The sequence below is a fragment of the Protopterus annectens genome, chromosome 3.part1, assembly GCF_019279795.1.
Source record: "Protopterus annectens isolate FY-2018-M chromosome 3.part1, PAN1.0, whole genome shotgun sequence".
NCBI classification, from domain to species: domain Eukaryota; kingdom Metazoa; phylum Chordata; order Ceratodontiformes; family Protopteridae; genus Protopterus; species Protopterus annectens.
Window position 1 is genome coordinate 389,311,609 of NC_056732.1, and position 17,235 is coordinate 389,328,843.

The 17,235-nt window shown below is 43.6% G+C and overlaps 1 protein-coding gene across 3 annotated transcripts in view; it reads right to left on the reverse strand.

Annotated features, from left to right (window-relative positions):
- The window catches only part of CTDSPL (CTD small phosphatase like), a 1,248,266-nt gene that overhangs the window by 1,105,419 nt on the left and 125,612 nt on the right, over positions 1-17,235 (reverse strand). The window lies entirely within an intron of this gene.

Here is a 17,235-nt window from a genome sequence, read left to right on the forward strand (position 1 = left end):
AAACCGAGGTGGAATCCTTCAAAGCCCCCAGGCCTGTGGAAAATATGGCCCAGACCGCAGAATCCTTTATAAACACATTCTATGAACACCTTCAGGAATGCATGGATCATGCAATCCCAAATAAAACCAAGACCCAATCCTCCAAAGACAGACGTCCTGTCTGGTGGACCCCAGCCATAAACAAACTATACAATAGAAGGAGGAAGCTGCTACATGATAGAACAAAATCCCAAAAAGGGAAGGCATCTCTGATCAGTATTAGCAAAAAACTACGGGCACTCATAAAATCGTCTAAAGCCAGCTTCGAGAGAAAAATTGCACAGGACACTAAGGATAATCACAAGGCTTTCTTTAGTTATGTTAGGAACCTGGGTGGGAATTCCCAGATATGCTCAGAATTAGTCCAAAATGACAAAAAATGCACCGAACCCACAGACATTGCCAACATCCTAGCTGACAGGTTCAGCGCAAACCCCCCCCCCCACCAAAAGGGCAAATATCTATCCCAGCAGAGTGCTGCCCCCCTGACATCTCAGTTGCTCAGGTAAGGGCCGCCCTCTCCAAAGCAAAAAACACAGCATCAATGGGACCACACTGTGTCCCAGGATGCATCCTACATGAACTCCAAGAAGAGCTAAACCCAAACATAAAACTACTGTTCAATCTCAGCCTTACTACAGGATATGTACCCAAAGAGTGGCATACAGCAACAGTGGTCCCTCTCCACAAAGGTGGTGCCTCAATGGATCCTGGAAACTATCGCCCCATAAGCCTGACTAGCTTGGTCTGCAAAGCTATGGAAAGGATCATCATGGACCTCATAAAGATATTGGGGACATACAGACACTGGATCCTACCCAGTTCGGCTTTGTTAAGGGCAGATCCTGCCTCTTAAACCTGGTCAATTTCTTTGAAACAGTCACCAAGGCCATTGACGAGGGGAAGGTGGTCCACACAGCCTACCTGGACCTCGCAATACCCCACTCGGGCATTATAGATAAGCTCACCAACTTAAATATAAACCCCTATGTCACTAGATGGGTTGCAAACTGGCTCAAGGACAGAACCCACATGGTTAGAATTGCTGGAGCCATGTCAGACTCCAAACCAGTTACAAGTGGCATCCCACAAGGCTCAGTCCTGGGACCTCTCTTGTTCAGTATATATTTCTCGGAGGTACAGGCCAACACGGAAGGACTGTGGCTAACCAAGTTCGCAGATGACTGCAAACTGGGCGCCATAATCGACTCTCCAGCCGACACAAGCATTCTCCAAAAGGGCCTCATAGAAACAGACAACTGGTGCCAGAGCAATGGCCTCAACCTAAATGCCAAAAAGTGTATAGTTATCCTCTTTGGCAAAAACAAAGTGCCCACAAATTACCACATAGGTGGTAATCCATTAAGTACAGAAGAAGTAATTAGGGACCTGGGGACCCAAGTTGATGGCAATCTCTCATTTGACAACCACGTGGCCAAAGTGGTTAGAAAAACATTTTATATAGCCCACCTAATCATGAAGGGATTCACATCTAGATCAGGGGAGGTCATCGTGCCTCTTTACTCATCCCTCATCAGGCTCGTAATTGAGTACAATGCCCCTTTTGGGATGTACCTTACCAGACACTTGCAACAACTGGAAAGACCCCCAAAAGTACCTCACCAAGAGAATCAAAGGGCTCAAACAGATGCCATATGCTGCCCGGTTAAAGAAACTCCAGCTCTACTCAGTGGCATACTGCCTGCTCAGAGGCGATCTGTGCCTGACTTATAAAGCCATGTCCAACCCGGAATTAATGGACATGCTGCACTTCAGAAAATCCAAATCCCATCGAGCTACGTGCTCGAGAGACTTGAACCTCAGCACTGAAATAAATAGGACATGCTGGAGGGACAGATTCATAACCCAGAGGCTCCCTTCACTCTGGAATAAAATCCCAGTCCAGGTTAGGCAGAGTCCCTCATTGACTCTCTTCAAGAGGAATCTTGATGAGTGGATGGGAGATTGTAGGTTTACCCCGGGTATCACTTCTGTGTCACTGTTAGACAGAGGCACAGTATACTAACCTCGAAAAAGGGCATAGCAAAATTAATTTAAAATGGGTGGCGAAAGCCAAACACACTCTGGCTAGGCTTATAAATGCCCTAGGGCAGATAGCCTAGTTTGAACCTATGAACCTATATCTATTGTCTATATCCCTATTTGCAGTCATCCCTATTGGCAGAATCTCCTTTCTCCATTCCCATGTTGACTTAGTTCTTAGAAGACCTTCTGCTACTTTATGAATACAATATTCTGTGGTCTGTCTAGGTTTATGTTCAAAATGTCCCGCTTTTTACATAGGGAAAACCGAAAGACCACTCAAGAATAGGATATATGAGCATTGTTATGCAATACATAAAGGGAACATTAATAATGCCTTGGCTAGGCACATTTTATTATTTCCCAAACATGATTTTTTACTTTTGGCCATTGAAAAGATATTTGAAAATGGTAGGGGTGGTCCAACTAGTTTGAAACTTGAAGACAAGGAAGTTTTATGGCAGTTGAAATTGAATGCTTTAGTTTCGCCAGGTTTAAATGATGTGATTTTGATCAAAAGTATTTTAAAACTAAAAGCTTTTCTGAGATAGTAGGAACAACTACTTATATGTATATATTCAGCTTGTGTTGTATTTATATGTATGTATTTAGCTTGTATTGTGATTATTTTAATGATTTGATGATATATAGTTTAATAGTTTAATAATTAAGGCATTGGAGATATACACAATTTTTTTGGTAAATGCTCTGGCACTTTAAAATCGGGTGGGGTGGTTGTTTTAGGAAATGACATCATTATTTCTAATGTATTTAAATTAGAAGTTATGTACTCACCATAACGTTCCATCTGAGTAGGTGTATTCATTTGTCTGCAACCTGTGGGTTATGGATCCGATATCGGATCCGAACCGGCATGGTTTTCCAGCTATGGATCCAAGCTCTCAGCTCCTCCCCTCACCCATAATGCCCTGCTCTACCCTCATGACCTCAGATCGAGTTTGCCAAAGCAACAACACCCTGAAAAGGGTAACATAGAATATGCAGGAAACTGAAAGGCCAGGGGGATAGGAGGGCGGGATGGTTGCAGACAAATGAATACACCTACTCAGATGGAACGTTATGGTGAGTACATAACTTCTAAATCTGAAGTAGGATATTCATCTGTCTGCAACCTGTGGGACAGAGTCCCCAGCTACCTGAATCTTGGGCGGCCATCATGGAAGGATATTCCGAGCACCCATGAGCCAAAGGATGCTCTACCCTAGATGCAAGATCCAACTTATAGTGGGAAATAAAAGTATGAGATGAAGCCCACGTGGCTGCTGCACAAATATCATCTAGAGGAATCCTAGCCTTGAAGGCTGCCGAGGTAGATACTGACCGGGTTGAATGGGCATGAACACCCTCCGGTGCGGGCCTTCCTGAAGCTTGATAAGCCAATAAGATGCACTGTGAAATCCAGCGGGACAGAGAAACTTTAGAGATTGGCTTGCCCAAATTGAATTTTGCAAAGGAAATAAACAACTGGACGGATTGCCTATGACCAGCCGTCCTGTTCAGATAAAATCTAAGTTGCCTGTGAACATCTAATGAATGTAGCTTATATTCACCTTTGTTTTCATATTTAGGGAAGAAAACAAGGAGGTTAATGGACTGATTGATGTTTGCTTCAGAAGCGACTTTAGGAAGAAAGGATGGGTTGGTCCTGAGGTAGACACGGTCCGGATGAAATACCAAGTAAGGAGGTTTAGCTGATAATGCTTGAAGCTCAGAAACTCTCTTGGCCGATGTAATAGCTACCAAAAAGGCTGTCTTGTAGGACAAGAATTTGAGATCCACCGTAGCCGCTGGCTCGAAAGGAGGGGCGGTCAAGGCCTGTAGGACCAGAGAGAGGTCCCAAGGAGGAACTGCTTGCTTTATAGGGGGCCTGAGAAGAAAAGTACCTTTAAGAAAAATTTTACACAATTTGGCTGACATAAGAGGATTAGAGTCATGGCCAATGTGATAATGAGAAATTGCCGCCAGTTGTACTTTGACTGTGGAACTGCTGGCACCATCGTTAAAGAGAGTGGTTAGAAAGTCAAGCACTAAAGGAAGAGGAACCGTGAAGGGATTCAGGCCTTGCCGCTCCGCCCACAAAGAAAACGTTTCCACTTGCTGGTAAACCTTTCTAGTGGATGGTTTATGAGCTGCCACCAAAATTGCCTTAACCGGTGACGAAATACCGGAGTCCTAATCAAGAGTGGAACTGGAGCAGCCAAGCGGTCAGCTTCAGGTTGTCCAGATTCGGAGGAGGAATGCAGGATGGATGGGATATCAGATCCGGGATGGGATCTAGAATCCAAGGAGGATTCACCGAGTGAGACCTTAGGAAGGGAACCAGATCTGTCGAGGCCAGAACGGAGCAATGAGAATCATTCTGCAACCCACCCGAGAGGCTTTCTGAAGAACTTGGAGCATCAGAGGCAAGGGTGGATAAGCATACAGAAGACCGGGTGGCCAAGCATGCACCAGAGCGTCTCTTGGGGTACCTCCGGGAGGAGGTATCAGAGCGAAAAAACTGTCGCACTTGGTGTTTGAGGGAGAGGCAAAAAGATCGCATGATCGGCTTCCCCACCGTGCGAATATGCGTTCCGCTACTTGACAATTGAGAGACCACTCGTAAGGGGTCAGAATGGTGCGACTGAGCTTGTCCGCTAGGATGTTGGACCGACCGGAATGTGCGTTGCTATTAGAAAGCGGTTGGTGGAGATTGCCCATTCCCAAACTCTCATCGCTTCTCGACAAAGAGGGTAAGACCTTGTTCCCCTTGCTTGTTGATGTACCAGACAACAGACATGTTGTCCGATTGAATCGCAATTGTTCCCAAGGGAAGAAAGTCATGAAGTGCTAGCAACGCTAAGAGCACTGCTCTCATCTCTAGAACATTGATATGCAGTAAGGTCTCTGAATCGTCCCACGTGCCTTGGACGGTCCGGCCAAGTGCCCCCACCCGAGGCGGGAGGCGTCCGTGGTCACCGTGGCGAGAGGGGGAGAAGCACAAAATGGGCGGCCTCCGTGGAGATCCGGGGAGTGGAGCCACCACAAGAGGGACCGCTTGCAAGCCTTGCTGATCGCTATGGGATGATGCATGGGGAGAGCAAGGTATGACCACTGTACTAAGAGCGTCCACTGTAGAATGCGCATATTGAGCCTGGCAAGAGGAAGAAGTGCTATAGCTGATGCCATGGACCCTAGAGCCCTCAGGACCAACTCCGCCGGAACAGAACTTGAGTGGAGAATGGCCCGCACCTGGAGCTGCAGATTTTGAACTCTGTCCGCAGTGAGGAAGGCTCGTAAACTCCTTGCGTCTAGCCTGGCCCCTATAAAATCTAAGAGCTGTGTGGGCGCCAGGTTGGATTTTTTTGTATTTATTGTGATGCCCAGAAAAGGAGCAAGATGGAGAAAGGAGTCTCGCGCCAATAAAAGTAGATGCCTTGTTGGGGCGGTAAGAAGCCAGTCGTCCAGGTAGGGAAAGACCTGCACCCCCTGAAGCCTCAGGTGGGCCGCTACCACTGCTAATACTTTGGTGAACACCCTGGGGGCTGTGGTGAGACCAAAGGGAAGGACCCGGAACTGGTAGTGACTGGCTCCCAGCCGAAGCGGAGAAACCTCCTGAGCGCCTGTCCATCAGGATGTGGTAGTACGCGTCTTTGAGGTCTATCGAGCACATCCAGTGATTTTCTCCCAGAAGGGGAGAATAGATTGCAGAGTGACCATTCGAATTTTTCTTTGGGAACTGCCAGATTCAAGAGAGAGGTCTAGGATTGGTCTTAGTTCCCCGTCTTCTTTGGCACTAAAAGAATCTGGAGTAGAACCCTGATCCGATCTGGTCTGGGGACGGGCTGGATGGCTCTTTTCTTTAGCAGATGGCCAATTTCTGCCAAAGCGGCCTCCCGTTGACCGGGTGGGACGTCTGGGAGGATTTCAACTTTGGAAGGTGAAGGAAAGGGATGCGATATCCTCTGGATATGATCTGGAGAACCCAGCGGTCCGATGTTATGGACTCCCATGCCGCTAGGTGCCCCGAAAAACGTCCCACGTCTGCCTCCTGAGTAGAGCAGTCGGGCAAGCCCTCAGGGTTGCTGCGGGCCGTTCAGAGAAAGGTTCCCTGGACCCGAAGTTTCTGGGAGCCCCTCTGCCTCTAGGGCGGCGTCCTCCCTGTCCTCCTCTGCCACGGAAGGACTGGTTGTCCGGAGCAGGCTGGGACTGCTGCGACTTCCGGAACCACATCTTCTTCTGACCCTTTTGGTTCCTAGAGTAGGGCCTCTGGGGTGCAGAGAAGCGGATTCCGACGGCAGACAGCATCTTCCCGTCCTTCTCGCTCTGGGTCAACGTCTCGCGAACGGTTTTGCCAAACAGAGCAGAACCATCAAAGGGGGCGTTCGCAAACGACGCTTTGAAGGGCTCAGAAAAATCGCAGTGACGGAGCCAGGCCTGACGTCTAGTGACTAGTCCTGTCCCCGCAGCTCTAGCGGCGCCTTCCATTGCATGGGAGAGTAGCCGCATAGAAGTATTAGTAACTGACCTAAGAGTGGCCATACGGGTGGAGTGCAGAACCCTGTCCTCCTCCGAAATGGACTCTGGGGGGGATGCAGCGTATTCTTTAATAAGATCTCGCTGCATCCTAATGACATGTGCCAAGTAGTTCAGCGCCCTTACCGAGAAGGTCGCTGAACTAAACATCCGCTTCCCCAAGCGGTCCATCATCCGAGACTCCTTGCTCGGGGGGTGGACTGAGGACTCTCCTGAGCCAGTTCCCTCTTGGTGGCCGCCGTCAACATGGCATCTACCGGAGGCCCCTTACTCCAATGGGCCCGGTCGGACGGTGGGCTAAGGATCCTATCTGGCCTCTTGGGAATTGGCTCCACGGTGTCCGGTTCCTTCCACGCCCTGGTGGTAATAAGGTCCACCAGGGGGTCGGCAGGGGACACCCAAGAGGTAGACGGGCCCGCTTCAAATGCCTCCAAGAACATGGTCTAGTCAGAGGAAGTCTTGAGTGCAGACCACCTTGCCCTTATACGGTACATTTCCATGATGGCTCCAAATGAGACATCCTCGGGGTGACCGTGGGGGGCCTTCCCTTCCTCCAAGTCCGTGTCTTCTGTGAGAGACTCGGGGGAGTCAATGTGCCTCCTTTTGCACGTATGCTTGCGAGGGACATCCTCTGGGGGGCTGTCAGAGGAGTCCTCACAAGCAGCAATTTGTTCCATAGGAGCAACTTGGGGCACAGAAGCGGGTTGTCCCAGGGCCGGATGGTGGAAGCCTGGCCCAGTGCAGAGGGAGCGGGACGGAGCCGGAACAAGTGCCGGGGTCCGGAGACCCTCAACAGGGCCCTCTCCACTACATCAAGCGCAAGGGAGCCGACCTCGACCAAAGGATCCGACAATCGGCTCCCTCGGATCCGAAGAGTGGATCGGAGCCGGGCGGCGCCGGATCCGAAGGGACAGTGCGCTCCGACACAGGCGCCAAGGAGCACTGATCCCCGGATCCGAGGCTCGGATCCAGGCTCCGAGGTCGGATCCGGCACTCGAGGGCAGGGTCGGATCCGGTACCAAGTACTATCGGCGCCGACCCACCCCGCTCGGCTGCTCGGCTCCAGCTGCTCGAACCCGGATAGCGGGTCGGAGAAGGAGCAATAGGCTTAAAAGGGTGTTGAGCTCCCCAGAGGGGAGGCAAGAGCACTCCCATCTGCATCTGGGCCTGGATGAATCTTCTCATCATCCGGTCCAGATCAGCATCTGAAAGGCTATATGTGGATCTCGGCGAGGCTACCGAGGTAGACCTGGAGTGCCTCCTCGATAGCCTCGACGCAGATCGGGTCTCCTCCTCCTCAGCACCCCGTGAAAAAGACACACGGGACCGGAGCCGAGAAGCAGGAGACCGAGCCGACAATGGAGCCGGGAGAAGCCGGCTGGCTGGGGCGAAACAGAGGTCTCGGCCCGCCAGTGGTGCTTCTCCCTCCAGTCCTTTTCCTAGCATCCCTCTCCTCTCCAGAAACAGGAGGTTGAGTCCCAGGAGCAGGAGGGGTGCCACGGAGGAATAACGAAACCACGGTTACTCGAAGGAGCGGAGACCGGAGCCGAGTCTGGCGGTAAAAGGCCCGCCAAGACAAGCTTGGACCTCCGCTCCCTCAGTGCCCTGGGGTTGAACCCTGCACAAATGGAACATCCAGATGTGAGGTGTTCAACCCCCAGGCACTTAACACACCGAGTGTGGCCATCAGCCGGGGAGAGCTTATGGCCACACTCGGAGCATTTAGAAAATACAGATTTGGGCTGATCAGCCATCCAAATCTATACAGCTACTAATTAAAAGTAACTAAAACTAATACAGACACACAGGCCCAACACACACACACTACGCCAACAGCGAGGGGAGGGAAAAAAAATACTTAATTTGACTCTAAATAAAACTATCAAAGAGGGAAACCTAAACTTTCACACAAATATGCACAAAAAACTTCAAATTTTCTGAATTAACAGATATAAAACTAGCACTTAGCTGAGAGCTATAGATACCAATCCAGTCACCAGCGCGGCAAATGAGATCTGAGGTCATGAGGGTAGAGCAGGGCATTATGGGTGAGGGGAGGAGCTGAGAGCTTGGATCCATAGCTGGAAAACCATGCCGGTTCGGATCCGATATCGGATCCATAACCCACAGGTTGCAGACAAATGAATATCCTACTTCAGATCATTTGTTTGATGGTTCAAAAATGTCTGAAGAAGTTTACATATTTTTAGTAAACGAAAGCATTTACAAAATTAATTCCGTTTCCAGTGTGGTGTTTTCTCCTTTTTCGTTTAATTTGTGGTGAATTTATTGAGTTTATCTGTATGATTATTGTTGTTCTCAAAGGTGTGCATCCAAAACCCCAGACTCTCCCTGTTACATGAGCTTCTCCCATTTCATCATCATCCCTTTCCACTTTGAATTATAGTTTTCTGCTTGTACTATGTATAGCAGCCTTAACTGTATTGCTCTGAAATACCCCTTCAACTTGGGTAATCCCAATCTGCCCTGTTCTACTGGAAGAATAAGCTTATCCCACCTGACTCTTGTCTTCACCTCCCAGCTAAAATCCTTCAGCTCTTTATTAACTGCTATCCAGAACTTCTCCTCTAATTGATAAAAATATGCCTGACCAGTGTACAAGACTATAGGGACTAAGACCATTATAACTACTTGTACCTTACTATTGATATCCATATAAAAGAGCTTCCATTTTCTCAGTTTTTGTATTATCGTTTTAGTTTCTTCCCACATATCCTTAGCTGCCACACCGGTATAATTTTTAATCCATACTTCAACAAATGCTTCATTTTATCATGTTCTCACAATTATGGATACTGCTGAACCAATATGTATGTGTATACATAATTTACAGCTATTGATTTTGTTTTAGCTTCATTAATTCTGTATACCAAAAAGGTTTGAAACTGTCTCAATATTTGATTCACAGCACTATAATGTCCCTTTCTGGTTTTGTCAGGTACAAAATAACGTCATCTGCAAATAGAGCCAGCATTTCTTGACTATCATACCAATTATCTCCTTGAATCTGAGTTCCTTATTTTCTTTGCCAGTGGTTTTAAATATAATGCAGACAACAAAAGGGAGAGAGGACACCCCTGCTTGGTTCCTCTGCTCAAGCAGAGATTAACAGAGAGGACCCCACACATTACATTTTTGCCTCCAATCCTTCATATATCCTCCTAATCATCCTTATAATTTTATCCGGGAATGCAAATGCTTCCATTGCTCTGCTCCTAAAATCCCATCTTACTTTGTCAAATGCTTTGTCTGTATCAAGACCCACCAGCAACAGTGGTAATGTCTTACATTCTGCTTCCCTCTAGATCATCACTGTTCTGTTTATGTTGTCAAATGGTTGCCTCCCCTCCACAAAACCACACTGATCCATAGCTTATCAATTTTGGCATCACTTTTGCCATTGTTTAACCATTAGAGACATAAATACTTTATAACCATGATTTAGTATTGAAATGGTCCTGTATGAAGCTGAATCTGGTGGAGGTTTACCCTCTTCAGGTATTACAGCTACCACTTCTTTCTTTCCAGAATGGTGGTACTTCTCCTCCTCTTAAAATACTGTTAAACAAAACCTTCCAGATCTTATCAGTTTTTTTCTCCTAGTTTCCAAACTTCCACAGGAATACCATCTATTCCTGGGGATTTTCCTGTAGACTGGTTATACATCACCATTTTTATCTCATCTCCATCTATCCTGTTAGTAATTGAGCCTCCTCTCCTGCTAGCCTTAGCATGTTTAATTCTTCCATACACATTTCCATTTGTACCTTTTCTTGATTTCCATAGTTCTCTGCTTTATACAGAATTTCACAGAATTTCTGAAATATTTCTAATACTTCTACAGGATCCCTTGTTATAGGCTCCCTAAGGTTGGCAACAGTCCTTTCCACTTTTTGTTTGCCTGAGTTGTTGTGCTAAAAGTTTTTGTGCTCTAGAGTTATTATCACAAACAGTTGCTTAAGAGCAATCTTTCTAAACTCATGCTTATTATCAAGGTAATCTTGTATTTTCAGTTTAGCATTCTGCAGTTGCTCTTCTTCTTGCTCTGCAAATTTCCCCCTATTTTGCAAAACTTTAATATGTCAGTCCCTTTAAGTAATTTTTGTTACTTCGTAACCATATCTCCCTTTATTTGCACCCTTTTAAATTCCACTTTAATTTTATCCCGCTCCCTAGCTATATTTTCAGAAGAAATTTCTATCTTCTCTAATAGCTCCTGAATAATTTCCACTACCCATTCCTTAAATTCCTTTCTTTTCAACAAATAGGTGGGAAAGTGCCAGTCTCTCATTTTAATTTCATTACCTTGCGTTTTTATTTTAGTTATTATTGGTGCATGATCTGAAATAGTTACTGAGTGTATATCAAGATCTTCAATTAAAAGCACATGTTCCTGTGAAATGTAAATTTTGTCTAGCCAAGCCCAGTTTTTGTATCTTGGGGAATAATATGTAAATTCACTCTGAGTTCCAAGTACTGAATTCACATCTACCATGTGAAATATTTTCATAAATGTTTTTAAACATCTACCTTCTGTTACATTTTCCTTTCTGGGCCCTCCAGGCACATCTTCACTGTTGCAAATCAAATTTCAGTCCCCGCCTATAAGTAACATTCCTTGCTAAAAGCTGATTATTTCTCCTAGAATTTTCTTTTAACTCCATTACAGCAGTTTCCTGTGGAATATAAATACATGCCAGATTTCTCCCTTGCCAGTAGCCCCTTAGTACTACAAATCTACCATTATTGTCTTGTTTCCTCTTTTATCACTATTGGAGCTCCTCTTGCAATTAATATAAGTACCCCTCTCTTTCTTTGTCCCAGATATTCCTCTGAATAACCATCCTGAAAATCTTTCTTTATCAAATTCACATGTTCAGTTTTTTCCAAGTGTGTCCCCTGTAGCACAACTATTTGCACTCTACATTTTTTAATAAAGTTCACTACTCTTTCTTTTTTGTATTTATCTGTGAGACCATTAAAGTTTAAAGACGTTATATAAAGAATCATATTCTTGAAAAATTATCCCCACTTTTTATGTATAACAGTTTTGCTAAATGTCTAGTTCTAGGTTTTGTGTTACATGTTTGCACTGTTTTGGCAGGTTAATCTTTTATACGGATGTTTCTTGTCATGTCCATTTGAGCCTATGTCACATCTTGAGGACTTTTTGTTTTATTGAAAACCCTCAAATAAACACACACACACACACACAAACTCAATACCCCTCTAAAATCTACTAACTTAATAACAAGAAACAAAACTACATACATCTTCAAATATTGAAGTTGACCCCCTTAACAGGAACAAAAGTTCCAAACTGACAGCCACAGACACAGATTTGAGCTAAATAGGAAGAAAGATTATCCATGCTAATATGCATGGTAGAGCCTATGACTCTAATAAGTGCTGTCTAGTTTTGTCTTATCTTTTATAGCTCTCCCAGCTGAGAAACACTTGAATGCTTTCTGAAAACATTTTCCCCAAGCCATTTCTCTTTACCAGATTGTCTGCTAGTGATATGAGAACCAGATACAGGACTGTTTACTAGAAAAAAAGATAAACATTATAATATTTAATATTCTATTTAATTTACTTGCTTTCTTTCAAAACTTGTACATGAGAACCAGATACAGGACTGTTTACTAGAAAAAAATACATTCTAATATTCAATATTCTTTTTCACTTACTTGATTTATGTTAAAACTTGTTACTATACAAATCTAATGGCCTTAACCCAGTCATTCCCATATCTAAGAATGAGAAAAAAGGACACTTTTTTTCTTTTGTCATCCTCCTTTAGCCAGATCCATTTTTTTACAATGCAGGGCCTACATTTCTTAAAACTTGAACAAAGAGGGAAGAAGGGGGAAACATAAATTGAATACACAGAAGCACCTCTTTACAAAAGTATCCCCATTACACTTAAAATAACTGAAAAAACGTAACATGCAGTGAAAATCATGCACCGCTTAAGTAATACTGTGAAGAAAAAAAATTGTTTTACTTACAGTTAGCTCTCTCCCTCCTCTTCCCCTCCCCTAAGTATTTTTCTGAACGTTAATGGTATGAAGTAGGGCATATGCTTTAGAGCCACTTACAAGTTTAACAAAGTCCAAACAAGTCCAATATTTCCAGACTTTGTTGTTCTGTCTTGTTTCAGAAATATAAGTATTCCTTCGTAATCCCACATTTGTCAATTTCCAAGTTAATGATTTTAGTCTTCAAATGGTAATGACAAGAAGTAGGGCATATCTTTTAGAGTCCCCTACAAGTTTAACAAAGTCCAAGAAAGTCCAATATTTCTAGATGTTCTTGTTCTATTCTTGTTCATCTCCATCTCCCAAGCCCTGTCTCTGCTTCATCTCTAGTGCACTCTCAATTCGTCTATTCAACTCCTGTGCTTTTCCCCCTCTCTCAAGCATTCTCCACTGAAACACTGGGAAAGATTTCACTGGTACAGTCTCTCTGTGGTCTTTACTACCAGAAGAACTAGAAGCAGAATCTCGTATTTCACAGCTCACTTTTTGTTGGACAAACTTTTATATTTCTTCCTTAGCAAGTATTTCATCAAAAAATGTTTTTATTCCTCCAGGGGAAAAATATTTTGAAGACAGCGGGGTACCGCAGTTCAAATTTCATGCCTGTTTTTTGACCTTCCCTAAATAATGGAATACATTTATTCCTCTTCTGCCTGGTGTACAATGATTAGACATTCTCCACAAATACTCTGCTTCTCCCACTTTTAGTACTTTGTCCTTCTGACACAGTTTTGTCAGAATCAACTTTTTCTGCTGGTAAGATTGCATTTTTGCTATTAAAGGTCTAGGCTTATGTTTTCTCATAGCCAGATCTGGAGCATACACACAATGTACCTTTCAATTAACATTCCTGTTGTGGAATACCAGTCCAGTTGCCTATTTGTGATTTCAAGAAACTGATACAGTCTGTTCCTTCCAGCTTCTCAGGTACAGCAGAACATCTCTGGTTTTCTCTACATGCTCAGTCCTCTAATTCTTGCTCAGTCTCATATTCAGCCAACCTTTTCTTCATTTCTGCCTCTGAGTTTTGCAGTTTTATCATCTCATCTGAGTATATGTTTAAAGCTCCTGCCATTTTTTTTCCAGACTTTTATTGTTTGAGTTGATATACTCCATTAGTGTTTCATTTATTTTAGTCAGGCCTGTATGCAATTGCTTTATATTTTCATCAAGGTTACTGGAAGTCAGGTTTGAAGTCTGCACTTCATTTTGCTGAACAGCTACAGTAGTTTTCCCAGTCAGTTTTTTTCATCATGTTTTATAGCCGATTTCCTTTAGGTCCTCTGTACTTCTTTTTTTTTGGCATCTAGGCAGTGCAATTAATAGTTAGTTACTGAAATTTACTCAGAAATCCAGGTCCACTGGCTTTCTCTGCTAAGTTTGTTTTCACACTGGCAGAGCCAGAATTAATTGTTACTCAATGTGCAGCCATCTTGGAAGCATCCAGCTCTCATTTTAATCCTAATGTTCATAAATATCTTTGCTGGTATTTGTACTATGCAAACATGCCATTGTTCATGTAATGGGATCAAACAAGCACATCATAGATAAGCATCTATAAACACAACACTCAATATAAATTCATCAACAGAAAAGCATTCTTCTTTTCAGGCACATAAATAGCTTAAATTCTCTTTATACATTTTACAAGTCCTAAATACAAGTATAGCAAATGTACTTGAGTCAGGACAAAATCAAACATCATCTGAAAACAGAACATTAAATGTGAATTATATAAGTTCAGGGTTCTGTGTCTCCACATAGAAAATCAAAAGCAATCCACTTAAACTGCAATCAACAGAAATTTCTCTGTTCATCCTATGAAACTCCCTATTCACATGGATAGCATTCCACCATACTAAAGTTTACAAATTATACTCAGCTTTGCAATCCATTACATTTCAAAGTAAACTCTTTTCTAATCAATGTTACTTAGCTAGTAACTGGCAGCCATCATTACCAGACAGGACAAGAATATGCCCAAATGCCCTACCAAACTCATACATACAACTTCAAGACATTTCTTTCCCTCGGAGATGGTATCATCTTCTCATGTTCAAGCCATTTTTCATTCACACAGACATGAAAGAATGCATTCATGATCTTGTTTTTACAAGGCATAAACCCAGCATACTCTACTTCATGCCTTTGGACAGAACTTTGATTATCTATTCATCTTGTTCCTGATACAACTCACATACATACATACATACATACCTTTTCTCAAATGAATGCAGCCTCTTCTCCCAATCATCCTCTATTTCTGCTGTGGTTTCCACTTCTCCTAACTAAACAGCCCCATTATTTATTTTATCTGTGTTTGAATGACTCGTACAGACTGTTTTCTTATCTTCCCAATGTCTCACTACAGATTATTGAAGAACAGCACTTTCCCTTCTCCAAATACTTCAAAACGGTCAGAAGTAACATGGATTTCAGTTTCTCTGCTTACATTTATGCACTGCATCCACTAAATACAAATAATGCTTTAATGTGACCTCAGAATACTTATGCTCCAAAAACACAGACATCTCCTCCATAAACATCATTATTCCTGGTTGCCAAAACTTCCACAGCATTTGCAATTTTTCACAAGTCAAAAATTAATCCAAACTGTCTTACTTTTCCATACCTGACTTTAGTCTCTGATAGTAGCAGATGTTTCACCTGTTCTGCTCCCAAGACGTCTTTTGCAAAGCCAGCCCACTCCTCCACCCTGCTTTGATATTCAAGTTTATTTTTCAACATCTTCCAACACTATGTAAAACCTTAAATGCCATTTTCTTGCCTTCTCCTACATTTCAATTAACTGATGCTCTGTTTGTGACAGTTTCCTCACTGTCTCAACTGCCCTGTCCTGAACCAAGCATATTTACTGACTGGCTGGTTCACTGGTTTCCAAATGGTCAAGTAGGCACTTCATATCATGAAGCCTGGGAACCCACAGCCACTTCATACAACAAAACTTGGACACCCACAGCCACTTCATATCATGAAGCTCAGGCACCCACAGCCACTTCATATCATGAAGCTTGGGCACCCACAGTCTCTTCAAATCATGAAGCTTGGGCAACCACAGTCACTTTGTGTATACACTGAACAAGCCAGTCAAATTTACACCTCAGTTTGAATGATCTCCAACCTACTGGTTACTTCAACCAATACTCATTCACAGAATTTCCCCTGTCTCTATACAAATAGAATGCTGTATAATGAGGTGGTTCTATTTCCTGCTCATGACCAAATTCACATCTGTAATGTCCTGATTCCTCCATGCAACCCATTTCTCTTAGCACTGACCAACAGACAATACCCTTACTAATTGATTCCCTAGGACTGTGCTGAAAAAAAGTGTTAACCAGTTTTTAACTGCTCAATAGGTGGTACAGTCCACAAAAGTGACCGGTTTCAATGAGCATCATGCATGCATTTGAGATGAGACAGGAATAGGGACCATTGTATTAGAAGGACTGCTCAGCTGTCCTGCACACCTTCTGGAGACTTCCTTTGGAAGAATAGATACTGATCAGCCTCCTCATTCCCACATAAGTTTTAGAACCTCAGAAAATCTGGAATCATCTAAAGAAAATGGAAAAGGGGGGTCCAAATTCACTACAATATTTTCTGATACTTGCTCATGGTCTTACAAGGATCTTTGTGCTTTGTTTTCCAACAGCTTTCACTAGGCCTTTTACAAATAGACAACTATGTTTAAGTGACCTCTGATACTTGTTTTAATTGGCTAGATTGGTTAACAGATGCAGGTAAATGCTGACAGAGGCAAAGGGACCATGGTTGGCATGGAAAGGGCCACTGTTGCAAGAAGATGTCAGTCTACCCAGCAGGGCCTAGCCAATTTAATTATGTTTCTAAGCAAAGAGAAATAGAGTTCTGAAAAATAGCCAAAGCATGAGTTGACCAGATGCCTGTAGACCAGGTACCTGTCCAAACAATGCTTGCTACAGCAATGGGTAACCAATAAATTAGTCGGACATCTCTTCAACCCATAAATTTCTGACACACGTTAGTAAAATCAATATCAAATTAGGCGTGCTGATTGTAGTTAACATCTGCATCTGACATCAAGATTTACTAGATGCAGCCAGATACAGCTAGCCTAGCAATCTTGAAGGGATGGGGATCCAGCAAAAGGGAGGGGAACAGGCCAGAATTAGCACCCAAGAAGGGTGATTTGCCAAACCACAGAAGGACCTTAGCGAACTGAGCAGGGGGCTCAATAAAGTACAGTTGTGTAATCAATTTACTATAATTTTCGATGTTCAAGTGAGGTCAGTTCTGCAGTCATCATGACAGATATCTTTGCCACAAGCTGAGTCTAATGTGTAGGCTGCCTTTCACAGCTGAGTGCCCTCCTCCCATGGTTGGGCTGACATCACCTTACCTTATATATAGTTAGACTTGGGCATTAGGCTTATTAGTAAGGACTGCCCCAGGGATGCAGTCTATGACTTTGAGAATTCAAAACTTTCAGTCCCTCCTTAGGGAATCTGAACGAGGAGAGGAGGAAGAGTAATAGCAATAAAGGGTTATGTGG